The sequence below is a fragment of the Lates calcarifer genome, linkage group LG15 (assembly GCF_001640805.2).
Source record: "Lates calcarifer isolate ASB-BC8 linkage group LG15, TLL_Latcal_v3, whole genome shotgun sequence".
Classification (NCBI taxonomy): domain Eukaryota; kingdom Metazoa; phylum Chordata; class Actinopteri; family Centropomidae; genus Lates; species Lates calcarifer.
The window spans coordinates 10,797,084-10,817,987 of NC_066847.1; the positions used below are offsets into that span (position 1 = coordinate 10,797,084).

Genomic DNA, 20,904 nt, shown 5'->3' on the forward strand with positions numbered 1-20,904 from the left:
CAATATTTGTAAATTACACATGCCAGAGGCCGATAACCAGATCGAAGCTGGTCGCTCTTGTAAACATGACACCGTTTTTTATGTGGAACTGTTAAATTTGAGGGGCTACCTGATATGCAATATGGAAAACAAATTGTGATGCACAAATTTAAGACTAATGGAAGACACACAAGGGTGCATAAATAATATTGTTGCCCAACAAGAAGATTCAAATTATTATTCTTTCTAACAAATATATAGTGTAGATGATTTAAGATGGAACTACAATGTGTTGTGCCTTTGTGCCATTTGTATTCTCTTACAGTAAATGCAAAACAATCCTATGTGATATAAACTGTACTCTTACAGGAGTGAAATCTCCACTGGCTCTGCGTGTCAAACACTCATTTTCCAGCAGGTAGTCTCCCCTTGTCCTCTCTGTATTTTGTAACCTTTTACGAGAACAAAATGAAACAGTCACCTTGACATCTCACTTTGATGTTTCTTCACAGCAAAAATGGCATTTTTATCCTGACATTTTGAGTCCCTTTAATTTCCATGTGGTCGTACAAAAACCGCGCCTCACTCCGAGGTTAAGAGTATCTTGCCTTTTAATTCAAAATTTTTTTTATGGGTTAGGATTAAACTCTTCTGCCAAGAGACAGTGTCAATTAATTGGACTTCACTTCCGTACATTCAGGGGGGATAAATTTCATTACTTGAATGGGAGGACACTCTGTGTTTCTCGTCCCTCTATGGATTGATGGAAATGAGATGAAGCTGACCCTGGACCCTGCCACAGTGTAGCACCAACAATTCTCTGACCTCATTTTTTAACAAAAAGGAAAATGTCTTAGTCCAACCAACTGTGGTTTCTGGCACACCAGACACGAAAAGCAGTGACTGGAAATCACATCCATTACGGATGATTATTCCTGAAATATTTGACATTACCACATCTCATCTCTCTAACTCATAACATTCAGCACAGGGTATATAATTACTTAAGTGGAGAAATGTGTTTAATTTTGCTTTAATGTAGCCTCACACACGTCTGGTAATTGCAGGAATGTTCTAAAATGAACTCATGTAACCTGAGAGGGGAATCAGCTGATAAAAATAAAGGCCTGTCAGTGGTTTCACTTTGCTTTGTAATACAGCCTGGGCATCTTGAATTATTCACTTTGTTTGTGTGTGTGTGTGTGTGTGTGTGTGTTATTTTTCAACTGCCTATCATTCATTTAATCCTCAGTACATTGCAAATGCTATACACACACACACACACACACACACACACACACACATATATATATATATATACAATGCTTGTACATATAGATATAGAGTATATATATTACAGAAATATTTTATTATTTTATTTTATTTTCTCTCTCTAAACACACACACACACACACACACACACACACACACACACACACAGATCCATTCAGAAAACATCAGCTACAAATGGTTTACTACCCTCATGTGTGTTCAGACATAAATATCAGTAAGGTCATATGCTTTCATGTGGAAAGACTGGTGTCTGGAGATCTTGCATCAGGAATTCACACAACAGAGTGCAGGGTATTATTTCAATGAGCCTAACTGGCCTATGCTAACTCCACTTGAATGGTTTTGTAAGGAGACTACACAGTTTGTATGGCCACTGCCAATGCTTGTATAATGTAAGTGCTTACTTTAAAGCTGGCCAAGGAGCAAGAATATTTCATTTCCCCACCTCAACACCTGACATCTAATACAAAAGGGAGCAGAGGACCGCAGGGCTGCTCCCTGGTCAGTCCCCTCCGCTCCTAGGCCGACTATAATATCAAATAATTTACTGGATTTAATGTACATATAAATTGTTTTCTGTAGTTGCTTTTTTTTCCCTCCACCAAATCCTCTGTCAAGATGTCCTTACAACACACCACCTGGGGGATTATCTTATTATGTTTGTTTTAAAAGGAATCATTTCTCACTCCTCAACCTTTTTACAGGCAACTAGAAACTCTGAGGGCTTTGTGTTCAGGGAAAATAGCTTCAATATCAGAGCGCTGTCAATGCAGTGCAATCATCTAAGAATAAACATGCATCCACGCTGTGCATTTACATAATATACTGTACATTCATGAATGAAATGCTTTGCTGATTGTTGTTTTTTTAAACAAGCATTGAGATTGAAATCAGAAACAAATTGGATGAAAAGATTTTCAGCAGATGTGATGAGACAGTAGAAATAAGTCTGGGAATATTGAGACTTTAGTGGAATCACGTTAAGGCACAGAACAAATACACAGTTTTTTAACAATGAAATTAAATGGATTATTTTCCCATTCCAATCTGGAGCCAGCAGTCACAGAGCCACAATGTTGCTCTACTCTGCTTGCACCAGCGCTTCCATTAATTCCCTCATTGATTGGCCAGACACTGGGATCACCTAGCCAGATCTAAATCAGTCACTAATTAAAAGAGCAAGATGAAAAGCAGCCGACACTGCAGCCCTTCAGGACCCGTAAGGTGAAACATTCTGTAACAACTACAAACTAGGAAGCTGCTCAAGACTCTCATCAGAAAAAAAGCACCTAGCTCTGCATAGTAATGATTCACAATCTTATTCTGAGGATAAACAGATTAAACTGGTGTGGGAAACTTTCACTGATAACTATTACGCCTTTGTACAAGGTCACACACGCAGGCAGGTGCACACACACGATCGCACAAGCAGACGTTCAGGTATGAACATCGCATGTATGGATGAATGTGTACGGATAGTCTGTCACATTTAGACATGCACACACACAAACATTTAACAAAATCTAAAATAGGAGAGAAACGGGAAGCTAGTCTCCCTCAGTAGCAGGTGCCACATGTTGCTGAAGTCAAGCCGGATTCTGTCTGCTTAAAATCAAACGCAGCATAACAATGTTGGGTACAGGTTTGAGCTGCGTTCACAGCACATCTGGCTCTGCCCCCGCTCATAACCAGAGGTGTTAGAAACACTCTTGTCAGGCTATCCTATAAATGCTGGTGGATCAGTTTGGCTCAGGAAATGCACTCCCATGCAGGCAGAAGCCCAACAGGGGGAGAGGAATTTGAGGATTGAGACCAGTGAAGGTTTTTTTTTCCAGGAGCCTCAAATGATTCTCAAGAGTAAGAGGTGGTGAAAGGTTAGTGAAGGGAATGTCAGAACCCCGCTGTGTTGTCTTCACACAGCCAAATCTAGAAGCCCACTAATCCTGTGATGTTTGTTTCACAGAAACAAATATGAAATATCTGTCTTCCCCTGGTTTTTTTCACATGAACCTACAGTATCTCTTCAGAGAGGTTTTCAGTAGTCTGAGATGGCCAGAGCTCTTTATGATGGTTTCACGTCATATTCTACGGTACAGAATGTAATTATGAGCAGCCGGGAGGGAAAAAAAATGTTCATGTCATGAGGTGTCAGAAAACTCTGACAGCTACGATTTTCTACTTGGAGAAAAGAACTGCACAAGAGTAAAAACAAGAAGTTGCAAAATGGCTACAAAGTCACCACCAATGGCAGTTACATCTAAATAAAATCATGCTTTAATGCTAATACAGTCAATTCAGCATATCAAAATAAAGCCATATACTGTTGTTGTCTGTGTTTTTAACAGTTAACAAGCAGATAAATTTGCAGTATGTAGCGCAATAAATTAGGCCTCTTTTCAATCATCTGTTGTGACTAACCATCTTGGAATAAGTCCGAATAACGACAGCTTTTCCCGTTCTTCCCACTCTGCCAATAAGGCACGAACGCAGCGTTGGTAGTGCACTAACACATGAGTGATGACTCAACATTATCAAGTCTGCAATCACATGAAAGGGCCAACAGCACACGAGCATGACACACAGACACTCACAAAAAATAGTTAATCTTCCCAAAGTGACACTACCTATGGACAGTTGTGATCTGCAGACTTAATATTTGGGTTTAGACGACACGCAGCATCCAGTGCCAGCGATTGATCTGCTTGCAATATCCCATCACTGCCCAGTGCAAAATGTGTGAATGAGTGTCTCTATTTCCCAAAGCTGCAGCCCTTTGATAGAGAATATGCCACAGTTAACACTGAACAGATCACATAACAATAAACTTGATGAGCCCGATCAGCACCAGACCAAGGTTGGGGTCATTTATTGGCTCATTCTAAAAAATTAGGTTGAAATTGCTATTACATAATTGAAAAGAGAGCATTCACTCCTAATCACCTATCAGGACACAGACTAAAGAAGACTTTGGTTTGAAAAAATGTCCAATTTGAATAATGAAACCTCGCAACCTGAATTGAGAACAAATTAATCGTGACCCTGAGTCAGCCTACCTGCATTCCAAGCATATTGTACATTTTGTTCTTTTCAGTGTCAAAAACCTGGCGAGAGATCTGCAGGACTGTCTCCAATCACAAGGCCAGTTTTAGAAGCTGGAGCTATTTACATGCAGAGATGAAGCACATTAAAACAAGCCCAGCCACATCAAACTATCTTCATCAGAGGCTTTTTCTTCCATCTTTGTGCTTAAATTCCCTCTTCCTTCCCTGTCCTCCCTTCCTTGTTGTACTGTAGATAACACGCTGTGCAAATTCCATTCAGGTGCAAACACACATATTTGCATTTGTAACAGCTGTATAGTCGGCACCTGTTTATGAAGGAATTTCACATTCAAACTTGAAAGAGAATAGAGCAAAGCTATTTTTATATGAAGTGATAAGGCAATAAAGCAGGTTCAACTTTGCACCTGGTACCTGCACCTAGTAAATCCGGCGCAGTCACTCCAGTACAAAGCCTGCTATAAATGCCAGCTCCTGGGCTCTTTTAGAAGAGAATGACAAAAGGTTTTAACAAAGCTGGCCCTACATGTAGCACGGGTGAAGTCTCACAGATCAGGAGGCATGACACAGCAGCCCAGGGTGACATGCGACATGGGCCGCAGACACAGGGTAACATAGTTTTTATAAATGCCCCCATTTCCTCTTTTTAATAACCACTTATGCTGTCATTTCCTGCTCCATCCATCATCATGAAGGACCACACCACACTGCTGCAAAACGCGGCGTGCCGCAAAACATTCCTGCACATCTCTCCATACGCTTTCATTACTTGTCCTCATCCCCCTTTCCTCTTTGCGGGTGTGTATGTGTGTGTCGATGTGGTGTGCACTTAAATGTATATATACAGTGCAGTATATATAAGTGCGTGGATCCCATGGGTGAGTTCCCAAGGTCCCTTCTCATCCAAAATTGTGGCTGTGGTGTGTGTGCTTGTGTGCAAATATGCTATTCACTGTGTGTGCATTTTTGAGTATGCTCTTTGAGTGAGTGTGTGTGTATGTGTGTGTGTGTGTGTGTGTGTGTGTGTGTGTGTCTGACTGCATACCCATGGGTCTCTGCCTGACTGTACTTTCTGAGAGTGTGTCTGTGTGTGTGTGACTGCGTATTGCATGCAGCCATGTGAAGCTGTGTGCCTGCTAGCTGCCTCCAGACTTGTATTCCCAAAACAAGCTGTAGGGCTTTGGCTCAGGTTTGTTTGTGTATGTGTGTGTGTGTGTGTGTGTGTGTACCTGTTTGATAGCAACTGTGTGGAGTGCACGCTAAATTCTCCCTCATTGCTGTGTGTGTTTGTACCTGTGTGTGTGATTCTGTTTATGACTGTGTCTGTCTCTCTGTCTGCCAGCCTTGTCCATCTGTCTGTCTGTTCCCATGCCCACCTGTTTGTTAAATGACTTCCTGTCATTCTATCTGCAGAGAGTGTTTCACTTGTCTTTGCTAGTCCTGGTCCAGAGTTGGGCTGTAACTGCACCTCAGAGTTGCCAAACCACAGCAGCTGTCACTTTACTGAAGAGAAACCCTAAGATATGCCGCACTGTGCCATACCCCTTTCTGGAAAAACTGCATTTTAATCATACCCAAAGCAAAACTTGTCACTTTACCATCAATTAGTTGAAATTCAAGATCCAAATGAAACTTGACTCGAAACACAACTCTGAAAACTTGATGTAAACCATTCCACACTATATAACTAAATAACCCCAGATTCCCATCATGGAAACAGATCGTTTTAGATTTTCCTGCAACTTGTCATTATCAAACACATTATGTCAATATTACATCTAATTAGTGGAAGGTACGTTGAGTTGTGATTGAACCCATCAGAAGAGATCTTCTGTTCCTTCACTAATGTTACCAAGAAAGTTTCTTTTAATATGTGCTAATGTTGACGGGCAGCTATTGTTCAAATCAGAATGTATGTAAGACAACAACATTTCCTTCATTTTGCATGGTTTCAACGTGAAATTTAAATAAATTCAGGAACTAATGGCTTGTCTCTATCTATTCACACAGCTGCAACTGTAACAATTGTTTTCATTATCAGTTAATCTGCAGATAATCATTAGCTAAATGAAATGTAAAAAAAATAGTCAGAATGTGTTCATGACAGCTTTCCAGAGTTGAAGATGGTGTCTTCAAAAGTCCTGTTTTGTCCCAGCAACAGCTGACAACCCAAACATAGTCTATTTAAGTATATAAATCAAAGAAGCAGAAAATGCTGGAGCCAGAGAATGTTTGACATTTTCTCACAGTCTTTGCTTGAAATAATTGATTGATAATCAAAATAGCTGCTAATTATTTCTCTGTTGATCGGCATCAACTAATCAACTAATTATCTCGGCTTTAATTGTATGACATTGCACACGCGGTGCTTCCTCAGTATAACCCCAGATGTCTCCAAAACTGATTCACTTGACACATATCAGCAGTGAAACATTACTGGCTTTATCACTCAAGCAGCCTTTCCTTTTTTGCATTTTTACATTGTTGAATTGTTATGTCGAAGCTTTTAAGGCAGAATACACTGTCGGTGTTTTAGCATTAATTTTGAAATGTGTTTTCAGCTGCAGATGTATGAAACCATGCTGTATTGACTGATAAAACTTTCAATTTAAGACATAACTGAACAGCTGTTTTTGCCTTTTTTTACTATCATTTAATGTCTAAAAGCCCACTTCACTCAAAAACAAAGCCAGTTCATGCATTAAATAACCTTATGACTACACTGTAGTATTTAATTTAGATTTAAGCACAATTTAGGCTGCAGAGAAGAATCAATCTGATAAATTGTTTCCCCTGCCGATTTCAATACAGGGCATTCTTTCCTTAAATTATATGGAGTTATTTAATGAACACGTTATCAGAGAAATATAGATTTGTAATTAATGATTTTGATTAACTCGCTGCTGTGAGTAAGCCTTGCGAGAATTTTATACGAAAACAGAATACCATATTGAAATAGCTGGTCGGAAAGATCCCACTTCACACGACACCCTACTAACCACCACATGTATTAAATTCTGAGCATGCCACTGCTTCAGGCCAAAGTGAATACATGTTCATCAATACAGCCCCCTAGTAGAGTCCAGAGAAGAACACTGGGAGAGGGGAGTACTGTAATCGCTCCAAAACACCAGCCTCTGATCTCGTTAAAGACTAATTGATGTTCTATGTTAACGAGCTTTACCTTAATTAGTGGTATTAAAAAGAACACTGGGTGCAACGCGTGGAGAGGGTGGGAAGAGGGGTTTGGGTGGGCCGCAGGATTGAGGAAACTATCCACTAATGTTGCATCAAACACATGATGAAAGTGGAGGCGGGAGAAAGAGAGGGAAAAGGGAAAAAGGGAAACTGTGCAGAGGAAGTCACAGGTTGCAGGGGTGAGGGGAAGAGACGGAAAGGATTGAGGCGAGAAGAAACAGGGGGATTGGCAGAAGAAAAGAGAGACAAGTGAGGTGGGGTGGGATGGTGGGGAGGGGGGGTTGAGCTAAGCCTGAAGGTTTTCTGCGCGAAAGTCGATGAATCAATGAGGTGAAATTGATGAAGAGCGGGGGGTTGGAAAAAACAAGCACACAAATGTTGACTCTATTCCTCTCATCTCTTCTCTTCTGCGCCTTCCAACCATGTCCCCTCCGCTGATATTCAATTCCAGCCGCTCCTTCTCTTACTCGCCCCTTCGTTCTGCTGCTTTTCCAATCTCTCACCCCGCTCTCCCCTCATGCCTTCTCTCCACCTCCTCCTCTTCCTCCTCCTCACACCTTCTCTCATCTCTTTCTCTCTCTCTCTCTCCACACCTTCTGTCTCTCTCATCACCTCTCCTCCTCTCTCCCCTTCTCCTCCCCTCCTGTCTACCCCCTACTCACAGCTGGTACAGTACAGATCTCTCTGGGCAACTGTACGACAGATCGGTTGGGGGGGCGGGGGGGGGGCCCTGCTCCACTGCCACTGAAGGCAACACTTTACGGGTGGCAGTGCATGCAGTACGCCGCTGCAGTACAGCCCGTATGTGTAAATTTCACAGGGCTTTGCGAGAGGGAAATGATAAACTGAGCGGGAGCATGTCACCTGTGGGCGAAAGAGCTGATTGAAATGGATATCAGCTAGAGAATTCAGCTGAGAGAGGAGAGAGGCACCAAACACCCCTCAGAAACAGAAAAACAAACAACACATTAATTCCAATTTCCATCTGGATAAATGCATTCAGTGGCTTCACGGTGCAGGCCAATAAATTTGATCTCGCAGTCACAATCACTACCGCAAATCTGTAAGGGAAGCAACACTGTGCCTATCCATTTTACAGGTCAACAGTATGATCTTCTCCCTTGGTGGTCTCTATGGATCCAAGGCCTTTTTCTTTTTTTCCCATCTCTGAGAAAGGAGGAAGAGGAGGAGGAGGAGGAGAGGGAGGAGGATGTGGTGGTGGTGGTGATGGCGGTGGCTTGTGTTTGTGCCTGTCATTCACTTCTCCTCTATTAAAGTACTGCAAGGCAAAAACAAAAGTTATCTGGGCACCCTGAGGGGGGTGCAAATTTAGAAATCTACCTACAAAGTGCAATCTCTCACACACTCTTTCACCCAGCTGGAGAAAAAAAGCTGCCTGTTCCAGCTGTCTGAGAGTGTTTGAGGCAAGTCAGCCCGTTGAGGGGGGGGGGGGGGGGGGGGGTGAGGGGGAAAAGATTCCTCGGTGGCAACAGAGGGATAACTGTGTGCTGCCATACGCCCAAATATTCAGCGTATCGGGATATAAATAGATCAAGAGGAAAACTGATCGGCAATCTTGCGGGGCTTAGCGTGGTGGCTATATAAGACGAGCAAGCATTCACGCACGCACACACACACACACACATTCAACACACTCATGCACTAACATTGACCACGCAGCCTGAGAAAATGAGCATCAACAGATATGATCACCTCAATTAATACATCCGCAGCAGAGTGAGGGGGAAACTGCAGCCAGCGCCGGTGTTTAAAGACTTAAACGGAACCCAAACTCTGTCTTTATTAATAATGCATAGAAAATTCCTGGCAGACAAAATCATAGCCTAAAGGTTTAGTCTATATGATTAACTGAACTGCCGGTAATCTGTGTGTGTGTGTCACTGGAATATCTATCCCGGCTGCTGTGAGGAACCTATGCGTTAAGGAGGCTAAGAGGCTTTTGAGTTTTCAGGCGCAGCAATGACAGAAGGGTCAAAGCCCCGGTGCGCCGGCCGTTTCCACCTCTCCTTCCCCGGCCATCCATCTCTCCATCACGAGCGGCCGTACAGATGCCGACACCCGAGCCCCCTATTCCTGTCTCAATGACGCGTAGCACCCTCTCACTGCCCGAGCCGCAATTAATCTAAAGCAGTACAGAGTCTGTGTGCGTGCGTGTATGTGTGTGTTTGAGTGTGTGTCCTGTGTGTGTGTGTGTGTGTGTGCGCGGGGTGAAGCGGCGAAAAAATGCCTCTGCACTGCAAACATCATTAAAATAAATGTACTTACTGTTTTTCACCAGCCTTTCCCCCCTCTTTTCCTGCGTCCCTCCATCCTTTTTCACATCCTTCCTTTTTGAGGTATCCGTTTTGCGGGTGTCCCCCACCGCCGCCGCCGCCACCGCCACCACCACCACCACCACACACACACACACACACACACACACACACACACAGACACACACGCTGGGAAAAATATATATCTAAATATATATATGTTCTACATGTATTCAATTTCTCCGATCTCTCTCTTTACCTCTCTCCCTCCCTCTCTCCTCTCCTCTCTCTCTCTCACACACTCTCTCTCTCTCTCTCCCTCTCCCTCTTTCCCTGTTCTTTTGTTAAAATTCAGTATATGCGCCCCGTCACCTAGCAACCGTCAACCTCTCTCTCTCTCTCTCTCTCTCTCTCTCGCTTCCTCCCCCCCTCCCTCCCTCTCTCTCTCTCTCTCCATCACTGGCGACACGTGTTGAATGCTAAACTTAGCGGTCCGGAATAAAATTAATAAAGGGGTGGACGCTCTATATCTCTCCCTTTCTCTGCCTTTCCAGCTCTCTCTCGTTCACTCTCGCGCGTATCATAATGCAATATAAATATTTACTAGAACCACTCAGCCCTCTCATTGCCCCCCCTCCTCCTCACCCCCCTCCCCTTCCTCCCTTGCGTCCCTCCGCATCCCCCCCCTCCACCTCCTCCCTCTCCTTCCTTCCTCCCTCCCCTCCATCCATCCATCCATCCATCCATCTCTGGCTCCCTCCCTGCATCCCTCCCCTCGTCGTCCTGCCTCCCCCACCCCACCCCTCCACCTTCCTTCTCCTGCCTCCCTATCGCCTCTTTCTGCTTCTCCAAGCAAAACGGAGGCGCCACACCAGCGTCTGTGGATCCACATGTGAGTGTCACCCTGCCTGGTGCGTCTTTGCATGGCGAGAGCCGCAACGTACGTGCGTGTGTGCGTGTGTGTGTGTGAATGAGAAATGTATAGCATGTCAGTAGCCATGTGCGAGCAGCTTGCAGAGAGTGGAGGAACATGCAGCATCATGACACTGCAGCTCAGTTAGTGAACTCCTTGTGTTTTGGCTTCAGAGCTGGAATTACATTTTCATATTTAAGTAACTTTTCATAACCATTTGTTGAAAAGAAATGCAACACTAGGCTCTGCTAAATTACTGTATATATTTGTTCTCTGGGGGATGCAGAAGATGCAGAGTACATTAAATTTGGGATGTGTTGTTATCTTCTTCTCAGTCATCCTTCCCTTTTCCTCTTCCTCTGTGTGTAAACTGGGATCAGCACTAATCAATGGAGCAATAGTTAGTCTCAGCAGACTGTGCACCAGGCTACTAGGTAAATGATCTTATGATCAGGGTTTAACCTTTTCGGCAAACCCTGGGTTGTCTTACACCATCACACTCAAAAAATACACATAGAAAAACAGAAAGAGACAGAGAGAGGAGGAGAGAGAGCTTAAGTGTAACAACTGTTTCAGGAAAAAGAGGGCAAAGGTCTCACTGCATTGACAGAACTGTGCTGTGCCCCTGGAGGTTTGGTAAATGATGGACACACACATCAGTTCCATCTAATTGAACAATCATCAATATGAGACTGACTCCGAGGCACGCACACATGCAGCAGAAAACTGTACACAAGTTGCAGTATTGTGCAGATGTGTGTGAGGCTCAATGCTTGATCTGAGACGATGTCCCCCTTTATCAGACTTTGAAAGATCTGCCCTGAGGAACCCTCATCACTCTCCCAAACCCAGTCGTCATTACACTGGCCTCTAAATATACTAGGTCACCACATAGTGTATATCTGTGTTTGTGTGTGAGTGCATGGGAATTACACTAAAAAATTTTTGTTTAGAAATTTTTGATTTTATAATGTTCTCTTTAAAGGGTCAGTTTACCCAAATGACAAAAGATCATAAGTTACCGTGGACATGCACAAAGGGTTGAATCAGGGGTAGCTGGACTTGGTTATAGATACTTGAAGACATTTCCCCCCTCACCTTCAGCTTCTTGAAACATCTTGAAGTATCTACAGCAAAGTCCAGTTGCCCTTGGTTCAACCATCCTTTGGAGAATTTCTCACTTGCCTCTATCTGGTGTCCGGCGTTATCTGCCCATGCAGGTCATTTTGATTTCCACCTCCACCTGAACACAACAGAGCAAAATGGAAATTTCACTTGTTTGTGTTCAAAGCATTGAAAAAGTGGACTTAAAAAATTCAACAGCAACATCTCTTTCCAGCATCAGTGTGTCCTCATTACTCTGGAAAATCCACAGAACTATCTATGAACAGTTTTCAGTTTTTGTATTTCTACAGTAGAAAGTAGTTCTGATAAAAACTCTTGACAGCAAGGCAGAAATCTCAGAGACAGATCTCCAAACCTGGGAAAATAAAACCATCTGCATGGTTTAATATCACTCGAGATAAACAGGAAAAAAATCCCTTTTTCTGGGGGGGGGGGGCTGTCTACCCACAGTAACGTGTAGGCTTCACATTGCCTACATACAATTATTCTTCATCTGTTTTCTTAATTTACCATTGATGTTTAGTCGATAAAATGGCAGAAAAAAAGTGAAAAATGTGCAACACAATTTCCTAAATCCCCAGGTTTTGTCCAACTAACAGATCAAGACACAAAAATGTTTAGTTTGTGATGAAAAAACAGCAAAAACAAATCCTTACATTTGAAAAAGGAGAACCTGAGAATTTCTGATATGTCAACAACAAATTCACTGACTATCTGAATAGTCACACAAATGCAGAAAAATCAACACACACTCTTTTTGCCACACTCATGACCAGTTTCCATCTGGTTGTTTCCACCCAGGATGTTTTGTGATGGAGTGATGCTGCACTGGAGACAAACAATTAAAAACATAAACTGCTGCTAGTTAATCGACATGTACACTGGTCTATGGTCAGTTTTGGGACTTAGTCCATATGGTAATAAAGGTTAGGATGTAGGGTGATTAAGCTGATGTGTGCGTCCCAGCCCAGTGATTAGGCTCCAGATGGTATAGGACAACCGGTGGGCGCTGTTCCTGGGCCATACGATTTGTGATAAGGGATCCATATCTGGTTCAGTGGTGCATTCACTGTCACTGCTGTGGTATTAATAGGCCAGATACACATCAGCTATTCATATTTTCTGCTACAGGGAAAAGGTGAACCATCCGCTGTACTCTTCATATTCCTCTTGTTATCTGTATTTGCCACATGCATTCATCTTCATTTGCATTCATCAATCAATTCATCATCACAGCTTGTCTGTGTGCTCCCCTCTCTCTTCCTCCCTCTCTCTATGTTTCTCTGTTTTGCCCGGGGCCTATGGAGATATTGGAGTGGTAACATTAGGGTTTATGAGGCATGTGATGGCATGCGTCATCACTGTATTTACTCCAGTGTGTGTCGGTATGCTTCTGTAGTGAACAAAGACCTACACTGTCTGAATACATTTACATGGTAGTTATAGTGCAGTAGCCTGTTTTCCTGTTGTGGTTAATAAAGGTTGGACGTATGATTGAGGCACATTGCTTTGCTGATGTCTGTTTGTTTCCACTTACCGTCTGTGAGAGCATGTGCGTGTTTGTGTGTGGGAGAGCGAGTGTGAGAGTGAGAGACAGTTTGATTTTTGTTGTTTGGTCTAATCTGATGTGACTGGGCTCCCCTATCTCTATTTACGCATCTGTTTAGCTCTCAGCTAACAATCAAACAATAAGGTTTTCTCTCTCTCTCTCTCTTTCTCTCCACTACACACTCACACACACATACATATGTATATATGAACAAATACACATATACTGTGTACACAGATGCACAGAAACACAATCATGCACTTGGAGTTCTGAACCACATAACCACATTAATACCCAAAGTATTATCTATTTTTGAGTGTTTTGTTGAGTAATTATTTTTAAATGAATGTTTGTTGTTTTCATAAATGCATGATTATGCTACATACAACTAGTGGAAGAGGAAGATTCAGATCATTTACTTGCGTTGAAGTACTAGGGTCCCATATAAAAATACACCCCTACAAGTGAAATTCCTACCTTGAAAATGTTACAAGTATTAAGTATATTGAGAAACATGCGCTTAAAGTAGTAAATGTAAAACTAATCAATGCAAGAAAATTAAACATTCTCAAAAATAAATGAAAAAGAAAATTGAAAAAAATAAAAGAAAAAAGAGGTAATCCTCACATTTGAGAAGCTAGAACTATGAACCACAATTATCAAAATGAATTTTCTGTCGGTCCACTCATTGTTTCATCTCTACTTGTACATACTGTTATGTTTAACAAAATAACATACTGTTATTGTTAACAGTATGTACATAGTATACAGTAAAAAAATAAATGCAGTGGAGTAAAAAGTACAGGAAGTACATCTGACAAATGTAACAGAATGGAATGAAAAGAAGTATTATGAGAGGAAAATACTCAAAGTACAAGTACATAAAATTTGTACTGAAGTACAGCACTTGAATATATGTATTAACTAATGCAACTAAAATCATTTTCACAATTAATCAATTAATCATCTAAACCTCCAGAAATAGTCAGTAATGTCTGCATCGGTTTCACTGAGCCCAAACTAGCAGAACCAAAGAAAATGAATAACAAAAAGTCACAAATCTTCACATTTGAGAAGCTGGAACCAAAGAAGTTTTGGAGTTTGGAGTATTGATTACCAAAATATTTTCCATTGATCAGTTAGGTGGTTGTTGCAGTTCAAATGTCTCTTCTCTCTGTGACTCACTGGATTCACCACCTGTTGATTAAACTTACTGAGTGTGTGAGGTTAGACCCTCTCTGCCAAAGACAATTTAACACTGACAGAGCCTGATTCAACAGTGGAATATACATAAGGACATTAACTCAAATACTAAAGTTTTACAAAATATATCATGTAGCCAATATCAGGTCCAACTTGACCAACAACAACAGTAAAATGTTGCTTAGACATCAGTACATTAATAATAGTAATCCAGTAATGAAATATAGAATTGTAACTCTTAGGAGCCATTTTTCTGCATTGAGTGTTACTTTTGATACCTTAGGTACTTTTTTTCAGACACTTTACATTAATAATATTTTCAGTGTAGGTATATGTAAATGTAAATGAGCATTTCTACAATCAGGTACTACTAACTTTGCTGAGGTTGAGGTTCTCAACATTTCCACCACTGACCTGCATTCATGTGCAATTGTGAAGGTCCACCATCTGTGTCTTGTCAGTCAGCTGCTTAATAGCTTTGTTTTCTTTTGCTATTTTATTGGAAAATTCAGACCAGAAGGCAAATGATTAACAAAGATGGACGGCCTGCAGCTTCAACAGCCAAAACAATAAACTTAAATGATACTCATGACTTTGACTTCCAATATAACAGATAAAGGTGCATGTGGATGGACAAATGTGATTTTTCTGACTTGGTAAGATGCTTTAATTGTTGTTGTATTTTAGAAATTTTCCAAGAAGCTAATATTCTAAACAAACAACAAAAGAAAGCAGGGAGAAGCAGAATATACAGTTTTTACAAAATAAATACAGTTTGTCCTGGGTGGTGAATGTTTTAAACAATATAATGCTAATTTCACTATATAAATTAAGGGTTACTTATATTTACAGCTGTTATATTTACCAAATATTAATTAAATAATACCATGACTGACTAACTTTTCATCCCATCAGCCCCTGACACTCACATGTTGTACACAAGCAATTAAAACAGATTTGACTAAAATTCAAAGTGCAGCTAACGCAGGAAATTATAAGAGCTAGGAAAAAATCCTTTAAATGTTCGTATCAACTGGAGTCCTGCCATTTCAGGAGTGCTTTCATCACATGCCACTGAAAAAGAGAAAAGAGAGATATACAAGAAAGAGGTTGATCACAAGAGGTGAGCGATTGAGGGGTTGTGAGAGGGCTTCCAGGGTCTCAGAGGAGCGGTGCCAGACTGGCAGTATATTCAACCTGAAATTTTTCTTTTGACATGTTCACAGAAGCCAAATGGCGGTTCTGAGTGTCACATTTGGGTTTGATCGCTGCAGCGTATGAGGTCTGAACTCGTTGAAACATATCCCATCACCCCATTCGGTGATAGACATCCTGTCACTTCTTTATTTTAAATTTCCGGTTCTGTTGTTTCCTCTCTCTGTGACTGGCAAGTTCCTCCATCTGGCGTGGATGTCGTTAAACAAACAGACCTTGAGCCACAGGGAATATACTGAGATTTCCACATGGTGCCGCATTCAACAGCCGTTTGTGAACTCATCAAATTTGATTTCTTTTGGAGTGTAAGATCGGCCTTAAAGCTACTGGGATGACTTGCTGAGCCTGGCTGGACTGTGTAGTATTAACATTAAAGACACAGAGCTTTAACATGGAGTAAGACGGTATAGTGTGGAGGTGGTTAAATGAGATGGAGACAGAGAGATGGGAAGGGAAGCATGGTAAAGAAGAGTGAAGGGGCAACAGAGCACTGCCATGTTTTTAAAAAGAGGCAGAGATGCCTTTTCAACTTTCTGTAAATTCTGTACACCTTGCATACTACACTGCATGTGTGCATTTAGTTTGCATTCAGTCGCTGAGTCTATCTCTCTCTTTCCCTTTCACTCCCACTCTTGCGCACTGGGCAGAAAGTGAAAGAAAGTGGCAATTGAATTTCCTTCCAGTGGTGGTGTGTGGAATAGGAAAAAAGTGCAGGGCCACAGTGCTAGCCTCTATCTCAAGCAGACACTGAACGCAGCCTTAATCCATTCCTCTGCCCTACCCCTTCCACACATACTTGTCTCCAAATCCCCTCCACTCCGTTCCTGGAATAAATTATTTCATTTCTTTTTGGTCCGCAGCATTTTTATTCGTCTCTGTGGCGCGCCTCAACTTCTGTCCCTGTGGAGAGCCCTGATGAATGTGTTGGGCTCACACCCTCTGATCATCCCTGCGCTGAACGCCTTTAGATACACACTGACTTCTGGCTGCCTCAAATGCACATAAGGACTCGCTCTCCTTCCCTCTCCCCCTCTCTCCCACTCACAAATACACAAAGGAATAATGCCAGCTATAGAATAGATCTGGATCCTTTATCTTTTTCTTCTCACACACAAACTCTGCAGAGACAAAAACACATTTTCACTCTCCTCTGTGGATATGAGCTGACGCTGTTGCTCCTTGTTCAGATTAATGATGACATTTAAGAACACTGAACAATTTCAAATAACATCTATAATTCATCTGGGAACATGCATTCAACAATGTATGGAATTCAGTCTATACTGCTGAGCTCATGAATATGGAGAAAAGCTGCAAATGAATTATTCTTTTTTATAATTGGAGTCCCAGGACTTGATTACCAGAGCAAGAAGCCTGTGTGTGTGTGTAATGGCATGTGTTCATATGGGTGCACATGTGAGGGACACATAGTGTGTATGTGCATGTGTGTATCTGGAGGAATTAATTAAGGCAGCTGCACTTTCTCTTGCGCTAAGTTATCATTTTGGTTTGCTGCCCTGATTGGCGTGGTCGGATCGCTGCCTGGAGCCCCTAACAACATAGGATAAGACCTCATCTTCCTCACTGGCATGCGCGTGTGTTTCCCGCCGGGACACAGCTTGACAACACGAGATCGGGATTCGATAAGGATAAGTGAGCGCTCTGTTTCATCCAGGTCACCAGGGGATTCACTTCTAACTTCTAACACGCCAAAAAGCACGCACACACACGCACACAAACACAGACAAACCACATTCCCCCTGGCAGGCGGTCCTCCAGTGGTATCAATTAAGGAGCTGGTCCAATCAATGTCTTAGCACCAGCCTGATACTCAACTACAAGGAGATTAAGACTAAGCTTACATCTTAACACAGAGGAGCTAGCCATACAAACATATATACAAAGACCCCCCACTCACAGCACATAAAACACACATTAAACACCACAACACAGAGATGTTAGCACAACAACCAGCCTGCTTTTCGTCTGCTGTGCAGTCGCATCTGGCGGCGTTTGTGCTTTGAGACACTCTGAACAGAGGACAATAATGGAATGTGTACTTTCTCTTTTTCTCACTGTTATTTTTCTCTCCTCTTGTCTCTCCCTTTGCTAGGCTAAAGTCTGACCTAAATACTTCAGGTTTTTGATGATTGGACCAAAACAGAAATCAGAGGCGTCCAGCGGGCTTGTCGTGATAGTCGGAGGAAGGGAGGGAGGCTCAGGATCCGGACGCTCTCGCAGAGAGAGACGCTGGTACTTACCACACTTCATCACTGTACAACACGTAGCTCATAAACCAGTCAAACCTTATCCTCACAGACTGCTGAATTCATCATCTTAAATCTTGCTCAGAGCCTTACCTTTCACCCTGCCGTGAGATGAAAAAGCTGCAGCGTATCAGCTCTGTGCCCTCTACCAAGCCACTGCTAATCCAGGCCCGGGAGGGAGGGGTCCATCATTCACACGCTCAGAGGGGACACCAGGGAACCTTTGACCTTGGCTTGTGACCACACCTTGAGATTGAAGAGCCAGTAATGCAGCGATGGCAGCCGGCCCACCAGTTAATGATCTGCTTCTTCCTTTTTTCAGCTTAATACGGATCCGTACTGCTCACCGTCATTGCCGCACTGACACATAGCCACAACCACATGCACACACACTCTCATTGTCTTCCTACCAAACACACACACATGAACAGAGTCTGAGCGGGAAACTTAGAGGTCACAGAACGCCTCACCAGCTTTTTAAGTGCACCCATTCATTTTTCATTTAATGATGTGAGGGGATGTGATAGGTGTAAGCACCATGATGAAGTCCCCTCCAATTCCATCATCGCCTGCTCCTCCATCCTGCAGGACAGGAAATAAGGACGGGCAGCTCTGACCAGAAGTTGAGTTTCAAAACGTCTCAGTCAGATAAAAGTACTGCTCTGCTTCTTCAGCTGAATTTTACTCATGGGTGTTGAAAGATTAATTTTGTAGTTCATGGCAAAACTAATACATTTAGCTGTTACACTATAGTTGTGAGATTTTATCGTACACATCAATCATGGTTTTACAACTCAAAAGTTCCCTAATTTCCACAGAATATTTTTTAAATTTACGACAAATAAAATCAAATTAAGAGATGCGCGTGGGAAAAATTAAATAATTAAGAGGAAAGTTTGAATTCCAGCACATCAGCTCCAAATGTAGTCCAAACTAATCCTTAACAAATGTCATGACGGAAACAAGATATTTTATTCCAAATGCAAAGCATGAAAACAAGAATACAGACAGGAGTTGAAGTCTGGGTGAGAAGCTTTCAGCGCATTTATACCAGGCATTGGATTGGGGAAAACAGGTTAGTGCGAGGAGTGAATGCACATATAGTGAATGTGGCTTAAATGCAACTGGACCACATCTGGACCCTGCAAGGTATAAATGCAATCCATACAGTGTGACCATGCGCACCAAGTCTAAAGGCACTTAACTGTGCCTCTTCCTGCTAACTAAACACACAGTGCAGTATCTAGCAAGTCATGCCTCACACAAAATGATTTAAAAATGAATGACAACGCTCCATGGCATTTGCCTTTCCTGACCTTTTTTTTTTGACAAGTCAAGTAATTTGTGTATTGAAATCTGCTCACAATGCCAACAGAATCATGATAAACACTTATTAATACTAGGTCCTGTGGATCAGATGTTATTATCCAGATAATGTATATAGATACAGATCACATGTTAATACCTGGAGTAAATGAGGCCTCTGTTGCATCTCTTTCCTCATCTCTCTCCCCTCATTTCCTTTCATCTCCCTACTGTCATATCTCTAATTAAAGGTGTGAAAATGCCCAAAGATACTTTTACTGTTCGCACTTCTCTTAATTTGCCTCAAACTATTGCTAGTTCCACCTCTGACTCTGATCTTTTAAAGAGCGTAGAGGATCAGTCTTAAGACTACAGTGAATATCAGTTTCATTCATTAATCAATCAGGAAACCAATCTTGATCAGCTCAATAATTTGCAGGATCATCCGGGACCGCTGCCCTTCCTCACCATGGTTACCATTAACCCAATTCCCATACAATCCTCTGACCAGAATTAAATAATCAATCAAAGTAATCAATGGCTCAATCAACCGCTGAATACACATCTAAGTCACCGCCAATCACCTTTTAAACTGCGATGATGCATGCATACTTGCTGTCAGATCTTGTGTGTACGTCGAGTCCGGGGAGAATTGAGGCAGAGAGAAGCAAAGCACACCTCAGCTCTCTGAAGTGGCTTCCTTTCTCTAAACACTGATCTGATAAGATAGGAGCAAACCCCACCAGGAATTTGTTTTTCACCGCTCTTTCACTTCGGAGCGGATGATAGCAAAGACATGTGGAGAAGAGAGCCACTTTGGCCCCGTCTCAAGGCACACTAAGAGAAAGCGAGTGAATTCCACCGGAGAGGACGAATCCAGGGCCGGTTATTGGTTTTGGCCCCTGTCGGACTGACCCAGAGAAGCCAAACATCTGCTTCTCTTATTTGATGGGGAAGCAACAATATGTGCTTGGCAGTCACTGTCAGCGCTCACTCACACAAAAGGAGGGCAGCCCCCACGACTCAAGGACGCAGGCGAGAAATTATGACTGCTTCGATTCCACTACTCACTGACTAAACACGGATTCAATTAAACCCAGCTGAAGGTCATGAGGTAATACAATGTAAGCGAGTCTGGCGCTGTGCTTAATGGAAGTCCTCATGGCTCTGGTAATGTTTAATCCAATGGCCCACTCTGACTACCCTTGTGTGTCAGCCATTCATATACCTTGAGTGCTGTCATAACCGGAGTGTTGGGAGGGAGGTAAGGGGGCCCGTGTGAGGATCGTGCTTCAAATTCAAAGACTGGTGTTAACAAACCATGCTGCTTAATGTTGCAAGATATAAAAAGATGACAGAGGCTGAAAATAGTGCTGGCGACACACACAAAAGAACAGATAAAAATCAGAGGGAGGGGGGTGGGGGACAGGTGAGGAGGTAGTAAAGTACAGTGGGCGGGCAGAGAATAGGAGGGAGGAACAGAAAAAAAAAAGATAAGGAGGGAACGAGCGAAGGAATTTGTGAG

The 20,904-nt window shown here is 42.4% G+C and overlaps 1 protein-coding gene across 1 annotated transcript in view; it reads right to left on the reverse strand.

Moving 5' to 3' along the window:
• Positions 1-9,933, reverse strand: part of LOC108887297 (glutamate receptor ionotropic, NMDA 2D) — a 48,478-nt gene extending 38,545 nt beyond the window's left edge. Inside the window, exon 1 of the mRNA XM_018682630.2 lies at positions 9,816-9,933. The gene's annotated coding sequence lies outside the window, so the exon portion shown is untranslated. The remainder of the gene's footprint in view (positions 1-9,815) is intronic.
• Positions 9,934-20,904: the final 10,971 nt, after the last annotated feature.